General features: G+C 41.0%; 1 protein-coding gene across 3 annotated transcripts in view; it reads left to right on the top strand.

Annotated features, from left to right (window-relative positions):
• LOC122808646 overlaps positions 1–12,740 on the top strand; it is a 411,096-nt gene that overhangs the window by 132,725 nt on the left and 265,631 nt on the right. The window lies entirely within an intron of this gene.

The following is a 12,740-nucleotide window of genomic DNA, read 5'->3' as shown; positions in this document are numbered from 1 at the left end:
AATTAATGCCCTTCCACACACCCTGGAGGGCATTATTGCTTGCATAAAGACTAAAGTTAGTAAATTATATACTATAACAAATTTAGTCTAACAGAAGTACCAGAATAAAAACAAGGTAGGATATGTGTACACTGTGTGTAAGACAGGTATGACGTTAATTGTAGTTAAAGTCTGTTATATGTCCAGCTATCCATCCACGACCCCTTTTGTCATTTTTGCACATGGGTTGTCACTTCAACGGTGACAATCATCTAGAGCAAAGGTTTACACTGTCGGGTAGCTAGTCCTACTGCTGTGATTGTTTTCACACCACACACTCGCATCTATGGGCAATTTAGAGTGTGCAATCTACCTAGGGTTCCTACTTCCTATTAGAACCCTGAACGCTTAAAATGTCGAACGTCATATGGTTGACACCATATGATCGACATTTCAAATGTTCGAAGGTTAAGCATAACGGCGCCGTTCAGTGCAGAATGGGAGAATTTCCCTTTTCTGCACTGAAGTGCGATCTCGGAGTTGGTATTTTTAAGTAGGGCGGTGTGGGGGCCGCAGCCCCCATGGAGGGGGTGCAGGGGGGCTTGCCCCCCCCCCTGCCTGCACCATTAAGTTAAGTTTTTTTTGTTTTTTATTATATATTCAAACTTTCGAACTTCGATTATATGTTGTTGAACATATGGGATTCGAAGTTTTGAAAGTTTGATTATATAATATAGACCCTCTACCTACTGGATGTCTTTTGAATGTATGAGGAAAATGGAGCACTCAGAGGAAACCCACATGAACACAGGGAGGGCATGCAGACTTTGCACAGAAGGCACCTCAGCAGAGAATCAAACCAGTTATAGCCAAATCATCTTTCAAAACACCTCCCCAAGTCATTATTTTGCACTATTCAAAAACAGCCATGCCTCCAATTCCAGAGCCTAATGGTGTTATACCTCAGAACAGTTACCAACATAGCACCCCGACTACTACTAGGAGGAGATATTCACCCCAACTCCGGCCCCACAACAATTATTAACAACAGACTGAACTCCCAACTACCACTTCAGCACAAACCCACTGACCTACTAATACTCAATCTAAACATCTGCAGTATTATGAACAATATAGAAGAGCTGCACTCAGCCATCACCCTATACAACCTGTACATGGTTAATATCATATCAAGGTCAATACATATCAAGGACAACTGCATAACCCCTCCCGGATATAACATTTAAAGAGTAGACAGAATCCACAAAAAAGGTGGAGGTATTGCCCTACTTTACAAAACCAATCTAAAACTCCAAAAATGCTGAAATCATATGTGCCAAACTCCTCTTAAACCAGTACAAGCACCTAACCTTACTCAGGATCTATATACCCCCAGGGGAGAACCTAATCACACTAGTCAATACTCCACTGGGCTTCCCACTCCCTCCCCTCAAGAAACCATAGTCCTAGGTGATGTTAATATCAACTGCAACTCTATCCACCCTCCAACACTCACCAATCACATAAAACTATATAATTTCACCCAACTCATTCAAACACCCACATAGGTTCATAGGTTCATAGGTTCATACTAGTCTATCTGCCCTAGGGCATTTACAAGCCTAGCCAGAGTGTGTTTGGCTTTTGCCACCCATTTTAAAATGAATTTTGCTATGCCCTTTTTTGAGGTTAGTATACTGTGCATCTGTCTAACAGTGACACAGAAGTGATACCCAGAGTAAATCTGCGATCGCCCATCCACTCATCAAGATTCCTCTCGAAGAGAGTCAATGAGGGACTCTGCCTAACCTGGACTGGGATTTTATTCCAGAGTGAAGGGAGCCTCTGGGTTATGAATCTGTCCCTCCAGCATGTCCTATTTATTTCAGTGCTGAGGTTCAAGTCTCTCGAGTGCGTAGCTCGATGGGATTTGGATTTTCTGAGGTGCAGCATGTCCATTAATTCCGGGTTTGACATGGCTTTATACGTCAGGCACAGATCGCCTCTGAGCAGGCAGTATGCCATTGAGTAGAGCTGGAGTTTCTTTAACCAGGAAGCATATGGCATCTGTTTGAGCCCTTTGATCCTCTTGGTGAGGTACTTTTAGGGTCTTTCCAGTTGCTGCAGGTGTCTGGTAAGGTACATCCCAAAAGGGGCATTGTACTCAATTATGGGCCTGATGAGGGATGAGTAAAGCGGTACGATGACCTCACCTGATCTAGATGTGAATCCCTTCATGATTAGGTGGGCTATATAAAATGATTTTCTAACCACTTTGGCCACTTGGTTGTTGAATGAGAGATTGCTATCAACTTGGGTCCCCAGGTCCCTAATTACTTCTTCCATACTTAATGGATTACCATCTATGTGGTAATTTGTTGGCACTTTGTTTTTGCCGAAGGGGATGACTATACACATTTTGGCATTTAGCTTGAGGCCATGGCTCTGGCACCAGTTGTCTGTTTCTATGAGGCCCTTTTGTAGGATGCTTGTGTTGGCTGGAAAGTCAATTATGGCGCCCAGTTTGCAGTCATCTGTGAACTTGGTTAGCCACAGTCCTTCCGTGTTGGCCTGTACCTCCGAGAAATATATACCGAACAAGAGAGGTCCCAGGACTGAGCCTTGTGGGATGCCACTTGTAACTGGTTTGGAGTCTGACATGGCTCCAGCAATTCTAACCATGTGGGTTCTGTCCTTGAGCCAGTTTGCAACCCATCTAGTGACATAGGGGTTTATATTTAAGCTGGTGAGCTTATCTATAATGCTCGAGTGGGGTATTGTATCGAAGGCTTTTGCGAGGTTCAGGTAGGCTGTGTAAACCACCTTCCCCTCATCAATGGCCTTGGTGACTGTTTCAAAGAAATCGACCAGGTTTAAGAGGCAGGATCTGCCCTTAACAAAGCCAAACTGGGTAGGATCCAATGTCTGTAGGTCCCCAATATCTTTATTTATGAGGTCCATGATGATCCTTTCCATAGCTTTGCAGACCAAGCTAGTCAGGCTTATGGGGCGATAGTTTCCAGGATCCATTGAGGCACCACCTTTGTGGAGAGTGACCACTGTTGCTGTACGCCTCTCTTTGGGTACATATCCTGTAGTAAGGCTGAGATTGAACAGTAGTTTTATGTTTGGGTTTAGTTCTTCTTGGAGTTCATGTAGGATGCAGCCTGGGACACCATCTGGTCCCATTGATGCTGTGTTTTTTGCTTTGGAGAGGGCAGCTCTTACCTGAGCATCTGAGATGTCAGGGGGGCAGCACTCTGCTGGGATAGATATTTGCCCTTTTGGTGGGGAAGGGGAGAAGTTTGCGCTGAACCTGTCAGCTAGGATGTTGGCAATGTCTGTGGGTTTGGTGTATTTTTTGTCATTTTGGGCTACTTCTGAGCATATCTGGGAATTCCCACCCAGGTTTCTAACATAACTAAAGAAAGCCTTGTGATTATCCTTAGTGTCCTGTGCAATTTTTCTCTCGAAGCTGGCCTTAGACGATTTTATGAGTGCCCGTAGTTTTTTGCTAATACTGATCAGAGATGCCTTCCCTTTTTGGGATTTTGCTCTATCATGTAGTAGCTTCCTCCTTCTACTGTATAGTTTGTTTATGGCTGGGGTCCACCAGACAGGACGCCTGCTTTTGGAGGATTGGGTCTTGGTTTTGTTTGGGATTGCATGATCCATGCATTCCTGAAGGTGTTCATAGAATGCATTTATAAAGGATTCTGCTGTCTGGGCTGTATTTTCCACAGGCCCAGGGGCTTTGAAGGATTCCACCTCGGTTTTTAGGAGTGTGAAATTTGCTTTAGAGAAGTTTTTCACTGTGGTTTTCTGGGCAGGGGCTGGGGTCGGGATGTGAATATTTATTGAGATTAGTTTATGGTCTGATCTTACCAGTGAAGGATACACTTCTGGTCTGGAGCATAGAGTCCCCATGTTGGTGATGATCAGGTCCAGTATGTTTTCCCCTCTTGTGGGAGTGGTAACAAGCTGTTCCATAGCATTTGAGTTTATAAATTCTAGGAACCTTTGGGCTAAGGTGTTGGAGCTAGAGTAATGCTCCCAGTCTATGTTTGGGTAGTTGCAGTCGCCCAATATAATGGTGTTTGGAGAGACCTTCATATTTTCCAGAGTTCTCAGGAAGGCCGAGTGGGATTCCTGGGTTTGGGAGGGTGGTCTGTAGCAGGCTATAAACTGGAAGGCAGTTTTACCCACTGTTAGTTGCACATGGATAGTCTCTGATGCTTCGTGCTGTGCCACCAACCTGGAGGTTTGAGTATCTTTGACGAATATTGATACTCCCCCTCCTTTTGTGGTTTGGTCCAAGTTTTGGGGTCGAAAAACATGGTATGAGGTATAACCTGGTAGTGCTGGGGTGCTCTCGAGAGCCTTGAACCAGGTTTCTGTTACTGCACAGATATCGATGTTCTCCATGCTAAGGAGAGTTTCGAGTGCATGCATCTTGAGGTTTAGACTTCTGGCATTGAGTAGCATTACTCTTAATTTCTTATCCCTTATGACACCTATGGAGGTGGGTTTGTCCTTTGAGCCTTGCCTAAAAAACGCACTATGGGGGTTGCAAGAGCCTTTGCCAATATCCGAAAGCCCAGGGGTGACAGGTGCAAGCCATCCCTAGCGAAGCATCGTGGCTTGTCGAGCATGTCATCTCAGGCTGACAGGCATTGGATCCCCTTTGAATGACACCGATACTTAAGCCAATTGTTGAAATTGATCATCTTGTCTTAATTTTGTGGCATCATTCTTGATATGTCCACAAAAAGGGAATCCATGCTAGACTGGATCCTCACAAACCAGCCCAGCACTGCCTATCAATGTGGAACACTGCCTGACTCTCTCAGTGACCACAATCCCACTTTCATCCTTAGACACAAACTTAAATCAGTAAACTTCCCCTCCCTACTACAAACCCATGCCCACAAAAACTTCCCCACAGACCACTTTTTAGAAGCCTTAGAATCCTGCAACTGGTCTAAACCCTCCTACGAGACAATGCAGTAGAATATTTCAACTCTACATTTCTAGACGTCCTTGACCATTTAGCCCAATCAAAACAATTAGAATATGTAGCAACCCAGCCCCCTGGCTAAAATACACCACAAGGGCCTTGCTAAAAGAGAGGGACAAGTCTTGTAAAATCTGGCATCAACACAAAACACCCACAACTAGGCAAGCCTTCCTCGAACTTCGAAATAAAGCAAAGAAACAAGTTAAGACTGACAAGCTAAAACACTACACTTCCCTACAAAGGAAACACAGTAACAACCCTCAAAAATTTTGGGCTGCAGTAAACAACATCTGGCAGCCCAGTAAAACCACCGCACCCCCAGTTTCAAGACTACTTTACCTCCACTGTACTTAAACTCATAAATTATACAAACCCCCACCAACCTCCCAATCCTCTGAACACCAGGCAAACACTACCCCCTTCCCACTCAAGCCAGTACCAATATCTACCATCCAAGAACTCTTAGCAAAACTTGAACGAACCACCCTCACTGCTGACAATCTTTCTACCAAATACCTCCAACTCGCACCTAGGGCCATAGCCTACCCCGTCACACTACTAATAAATAGATCTATTACCAAACACGCTGTTCCAACACTGTGGAAAACCTCTTTCATCATTCCTCTTCACAAAGGTGGTCCCTCTACTGATCTCTCCAACTACCGACCTATCGCAATCCTCTCACTCTTATCCAAAATTCTAGAAAGATGCATTCACCGTTAACTCCCCTCCCACCTTCTCTAACAACCTTCTATCCAACTCACAACATGGCTTCTGCCCATCTCACAGCACCACCACAGCTCTAATTAACTTCACTAACACCATAAACAGATACAGGAACCAAGGTAAACTTGTCTCTGCCACCTTTCTAGACTTATCCAAAGCATTTGATACAGTTTCCCACAATAAACTCCTAACCTGTCTCTCAGATCTCAGCCTTGACAGCCCCACCCAGCTATGGTTTAACAGCTATCTAAACAACTGCCATCAATCTGTCACATTAACTCCCCCCACACTCCCAGTCAGGGTTGGTGTACCCCAATGCTCCATCCTCGACTCCCTCCTGTTCAGCATCTTTATAAACCAACTGCACTCAGCAACTACTAAAGTCAAAATAGTCCAAAACGCAGATGATACAACTCTGATCTGCTCCACATCCAACAATCCTTTGCTGAAATAGAAAATTGGCTAAACAAATCCCAATTAATATTAAACTCAAAGAAAACACAACTTATGTTGTTCTACCCAACAAGACCTATGATACTACCTTCTCTATATCCTCAGCTAACAAGACCCTCTTCTTCACAGTCCCAGAAACTAAGTTACTAGGATTTACAATCGACCAGCAACTAAAATACAACAAACATATATCCCTCACTGTCTACAAAGTCCACAAGAAATGATGGACCCTTGATCGCTGTAAATGGAACCTAACTTCTGAAGCTAGAATCACCATAGCCAGAACCCATCTGCTAGCAATACTACTGTATGCTTGCCCAGTGTTAACAAACCTAAATAAAACTAATAAGATTTCCACTTGCTATAACAAAATCACCAGGTTCGTTACCAATGCCAGATCATGCTCTCACCACTGCCAATCCTTACAGTGGTTAGAATTCCCAAATTTACTACGATACCACCAACTCAACCTGGCACACCAGATCTTATATTATCCTGAAAAAAACTCCTGCCCTGACCAGCCTCCTAAACTTCTACAATTCAAATAGACAGTTACAATCCAGTAACAAAGCTCTGATAGAAAATATCCAGTGTAAAACCAGCTCTGGGGACTCTCTCTTCCCTCATGAAGTTGCAAAAATATGGAATACCCTGGCTCCTGACCTCAGACTGCAAAAAATGTGCATCCACCTGCAAAAACCTACTAAAATCTTAACTATACACCAACCATCTATGTGACTGCAGTGGACCTCCCTGAACTCCCACCCTGCTGAAGGAAGTTACCTCCTAATGCTTTAGACAAACATATAATACTGTCTTACACTCTTTCTCTTTGAACATACTGTAAATACTGTCTACATGCCTATACTATACTAAAGGTCTGTAATGTAAAAACACTGCACTGCACCTACACTTGTCTATAAAACGTATGATCACGTCTGTACTTTATCTCTGTATTAATAGCCTGTTAACCTTTCTACATGGGTTTCCTAAACTTTGTCATCTTGATTGTAATTATAAATTGTTCATTACTCTGTAACTCTTTGGAACTTTTCTCCCCAGGACTCCATTGAAAATGGACACTAGCTGTCCAGCTGGACTATCCTGGTAAACAACTGTTAAATAAATAAATAAATGCATAAATATATAAATTATTTCAAATCCAAATAGTGTTATCAGTTTATATATCTATAATTATTTGTATATATATATATATATATATATATATATATATATACGGTGGTGGTGCTGCGGTAGCGTTGTCACCTCACAGCAAGACGTTGTCCGATTTGATTCTCAGCTAGAGCGTCTTCTGTGAGGAGACATGCATGAATGGGCTGCACTTTGAAGGTTGTGCGTCAGGGCTGGTAACTCGGCATGTAAAAATCCACTGCCAATCATTAGCGGACCGGAGTTCTGCTGTGGCGACCCCTAACTGGGAAAAGCTGAAAGACAATATATATATATATATATATATATATATATATATATATATATATACATATATAAAATCAGACATTTTCCAGTCTGTAGGATTTCTCATCATTATACAGTATGATTTATCAAACTGTTTTAAAACTCTAGAAACATGACTCACTATAGAACTTATGTCCTTATACAAGTGTTATGAAATTTCTGTGTAAGGAAAAATCATCTAGCTTTTCCCAACAGTATAGTCACAACACGTTTATTAACTACCACCAAAAATGTATCCCTTGTTAATTAACGCATTAAAAGTAAGTTCTAACTTCTATATGTTCTTCTTAGCCACAGACACATATGCACACCACTCAAAGTTTAAAACATAAAGTACTTCATGACTTATAGATCTGACATGAATCTAAATTCCTTTCCCTTCTCTGCTAATAGTGTAATTCCAAAGACCTCGACCTGCTTCCTCAGATCTCAGCCATCCGCTGCACCCTTTCTACAGACCCTTATGACTAGATTTCACCACACAGATAACACCTTTTCTGCAATAACTCCATAATTTGGGAATCACATCCCCCAACACATGGATCTAAAACAAATTGACCCATTCTCTAAACTTAGATCCAACCTAAAAAAAATTACTTGTATAGTCATCGCCATCGATATGTCACCACAATGTTTACATTTCTCCTCCCTTATTTATTTATTTTTGTTTATTTGATGTTAGCTTACTGGGGTCGTCTTACTGGGTCTACAGAACCCATTTTCAGCAAAGGCCCGGGAAGAAAAGCTCCACATACAGTACAATACAAATACAGTGTAATCCAGTACAATACATATCATATTAGAAATACTATCAAAAATTAGTTGAAAGAACATAACCTATGCTGCAGGATATTACAACATATACTACACATCTAGACAATTCTATAGAGTTAAAACATTATAGACAATAACAGTCACTCTCACCATATACATAGCCGATGAGTAGATAGTGTCCAAAAATGGTTCTATATTATACGCTTGAAGAGTCTTTTCTTTGAACACATAAAGATCGACAATTAAAAAGCGAAAGCTGTAAACCGCGAACAGCCACTTCCGCAAATTTTTCTCCTAGGGAGGTGTGACTAGTCTGCCTAGTGCAGGGCAGGCAGTCGGCTTGAAAATAAGGTTGTTCAAAGTGGATACTGAATAAAGACAAGTTGGTTGGGAAGTTCAAGACAGTTTAGTTCTAGTAGCAGTTTACAGTGGTGTGTTTGACATTCTGATTTTGTGGCAAACTTTGCAACTTTGTTGTAGCACACTGTTTCATCTTGCTTAGGGTAGACATTTATGTTAGTTAGGACACTTGTCCTACTTTTATATCTGTTATACGTAACTCCCACAGCTGAGACTCATGCTTTTCCATCCGCATACATCTCCCGTCTCTATTTTGCTCTCCCACTTTTTTCTTTCATCTCCCCGCTCCTCCCTTATCCTTTCCACCATCATCTCCTAACCCCTGCAATGGTGCATTTCCTAAATATTTAGCTCTTTCCATATTCCTCCACCATATGTTATGCAACTGTACAGAACTGTAGAGATACTCGACTTAGCCGTGTTACTGACTATCATTGTTTCATTCCTATGACTGCATTAACAGTTTTTCTCTTGAACTGGATTTATGCCAACTGAGTTTGATGATGGTCCAATGGGATCAGTGGTCTACCTCGTAACAAATGTTAAATAAATAAATAAAGAATTAAAGAAACAAATAAATAAACCTTGAGGCTTCATCCTTGATGGGTCCTAAAGAAGAGTTTACCCTTTCTGCCAACCTCATGTTTCTGAGCGTGGGGGTGGATATGCCAGGTACACACACACAACACTCTCTCGCATAATGCATTAACTAACAGTCATACTTACATTTTGCGTCCTTCACTTTCTTTTTGCTGATTATACAGGTCTAGTTTTTATCTTTGCTATGGCAAATTAGTCCTGCATCTCATCTAAAGGACAGTACCTCAGGGATGTAGCACTCCATTATGATGTACTGCAGTGTCAGTACAGGAACACTTGTCTCTAATGTGGGTAAAGAACCCACAGCCTTCTAATATTCTGGGAATCAAATCTGACTGTGTTACCTTATGAATCACTAATAGCATTATTTCCATTTAATTTTCTTTTTCTCAAAACTTTTATAATGACCAAATATTCCGACAGAGAAAACACACTAAAAACAAAACAAACAAAAAAAAACAGAAAGCAATACACGACAAATGCAATATATGGATATAAATCAAATGTAGCTAAAGCTTGACATTTTCTAACTCAACATCTTGTCAAAATAGAAAAAATACGAACTACATAAAATAAGCCAGCATATATATGGGTTCCCTTCAGAATTTCAAATTCCTAAAACCTCGAATTTCATATGGTCGAGACCATATGATCGAATGTTTAGAACTTCAAAATTTTGAAAGGAGATCTGCATACAGCACGGAATGGGAGATTTCCCTTTTCCTCGCTGTAGTGCGATCTCGGAGTTGGTATATTTAAGTTGCGGGGTGGGTTTTTTTTTATTTATTTTGGAATGTCGAGATTCCGAAACTTGGATCATATGATCTTGACCATATGAAATTCGAAGTTTTGGTAATTCGACATTCAGAAGTGAATATATATATATATATATATATATATATATATATATATATATATATATCTGTGTGTGTGTGTGTGTGTGTGTGTCTGTGTGTGTATATATATATATATATATATATCTGTGTGTGTGTGTGTGTGTGTGTGTGTGTGTGTGTGTGTGTGTGTGTGTGTGTGTGTATATATATATATATATATATATATATATATATATATATATATAAATCATTGGTATATTTCTATGCTAGATGAGCACCAGTCTCTATTTAATCTTTGAACTGAAACCTATTCTGCTCTTCCTCTGGCCTAGGTTGATTAGAATATTAGAAGGAAGTTCCTCTGGGGACCAGAATGGAGGCCCATCCTATGGCCAAAGGAAGAGAAGAATGGAGAATTCTCAATGGGTAGGTAGTTTGGTGACCTGACTTAGGCCTAACCTGATTTAATACCACTGGTAGATCTGATGTAGACTTTTCCCACCAATCATGCAATGCCGCTGGCATGGACAAGGTCCTATGCAGGTCCTGGTCTGCCTGACACCAAGTGTGCACCTATTGCTGTTAAAGGATCCTTTGCCTGAGAATGTGTATGGAGGTGTTGTGGTGCACATGGTTCCTTTTCCCTCTCCAAGGCTCCCTGGAGGAGTTTGAGGGCTTTGAGTGAGTGAGTGAGTGAGTGAGTGAGTGAGTGAGTGAGTGAGTGAGTGAGTGAGTGGCTTTCAAAGCATCATTGAAAAAACTCTTATATGGTAGCTTTTGGCTGGTGGCAGTCCCAGGACCACAAACTTGTCCCCCCTAAAGAACTTTAGATAGATGTAGTAAGGGGGCATACTTAGAGCATCTCATCTATCCAAAATCAATTCTTCCTGGTGGACAGGCACTGGATAGGTTCAAGGAACTCTAAGATAGATTCTTGGAGGACATCTTCAATGCAGTGTGTACAGCTGTTCAGGTGAGTTCCATAGTAGCCCACTCCCATAATCTCCTATGAACCTATGAACTTATCATGCAGATGTTGTGATTAGGACTCCATGTTTGGTCATGTGCAGCTTTTAATGGTGTGACTGAGGTTTTCCTCCCTTGAGCATTTTCAGTGTTTTGCACTTCCATTTCAAGGTGGGAGTATTCTTTGGACAGACCTCACAGACCAAGTGGATGGTTAATTGATGAGGAAACAGTATCCTTCTCTTCAAAGATCTGTCCCCCTTGTTTTGGTCTCTTGTTCTTCAGATGAGGCCTCATCAAACATCAACTAAACATAAGGTCAAGTGTCCCTTGGTATTATCCACAATCTGTACAAGTTGGGAATTCCTAGGGGATGTCTCAACAAACTACTTTACTGAAAAATAGAGCACAGTGTTGGTTCTCTCAGTCCACTTTGGTGATGAGAGGGAGTCAGCAGATCTAGGGCACAACATTTCATCACAGCATGCATCTCCATGCATGGGTACCCCATGCCAAACAATACCAAATTCTAAATGTTAGAAAGAATGAACCCCACCATAGGACTCATCAAAGAGGATATTATAGCATAGCTCAGCTTTCACAGCAACAAAGTATTTGTTATGTTTAATTAATAATGTTTCTTCAATGATCATTAAAATTCCATCCATATGTTTACCTAAATTTTAGGCATATCTGGGTGGTTTAGTCTGAGGCATGAAACACCCAAACTCATTTCAAATGCTTCTACTATGTGACAGATATAGAGAGGCAAATGTAAATGAGCAAGGAATTAAACAACTGTATTCGAGATACAGAAAATGGGTGTGCCTTCGTTGAAGGTTGGGTGTCAGGCTGGCACCTTGGCACCATAAAAATCTACTGCCAATCATAAGCGGACTGGCATTCCACTGTGGTGACTCCTAACCGGGAAAAGCCGAAAGACATTACTTTTATTCGAGATACAGAAAATATCCTTCCCCTTGACTTTAGATTCAGAAAAAAGTACATGACACCGTCTTGGGAGTTTTGCAATTTATTAATACAATCACAGCTAAGAAAGAATTTGCATTAAAGCTGATGTGTGTTAAATTTATGTTGTTTCAAAAAAGCTAGATGCATGTTTCACCATCCAGATAGCAAATGGTAAGTACATTACCATGAATGAAAAAATGATGTACGTAGGAATTTGCACCCCTTAATGCCATAAACTAAATGCATTTGACATTGTATGAAAGCATGCGGAAATTATTCGGTAATCAGCAACAGAAACCCTAAACCTCATGATCTAATCTACATGTGCATATTGACTGAGAAATACACGATTTGTCATATATTCAATTACTTATTGTTATCTCTGCCGTAGGCTTTAATTTGGATTTAAAGACTGAGCCTAAATTAGGCAGCTAAAAATGGGCAAAGTTATCAAAAACAGGACATTAATTATTTCAACAATCATGTATCAGCTCTGCAAAGAACCACATACTCCAGTGTAATGAAAGTGAGACTGGGTCTGATAAAATGGAAGGTGCTACATATGAATAGAGTTTAATAAT

This window comes from Protopterus annectens, chromosome 8.part0 (genome assembly GCF_019279795.1).
Source record: "Protopterus annectens isolate FY-2018-M chromosome 8.part0, PAN1.0, whole genome shotgun sequence".
Taxonomy (NCBI): domain Eukaryota; kingdom Metazoa; phylum Chordata; order Ceratodontiformes; family Protopteridae; genus Protopterus; species Protopterus annectens.
This window is presented reverse-complemented; position numbering and strand designations above follow the sequence as displayed.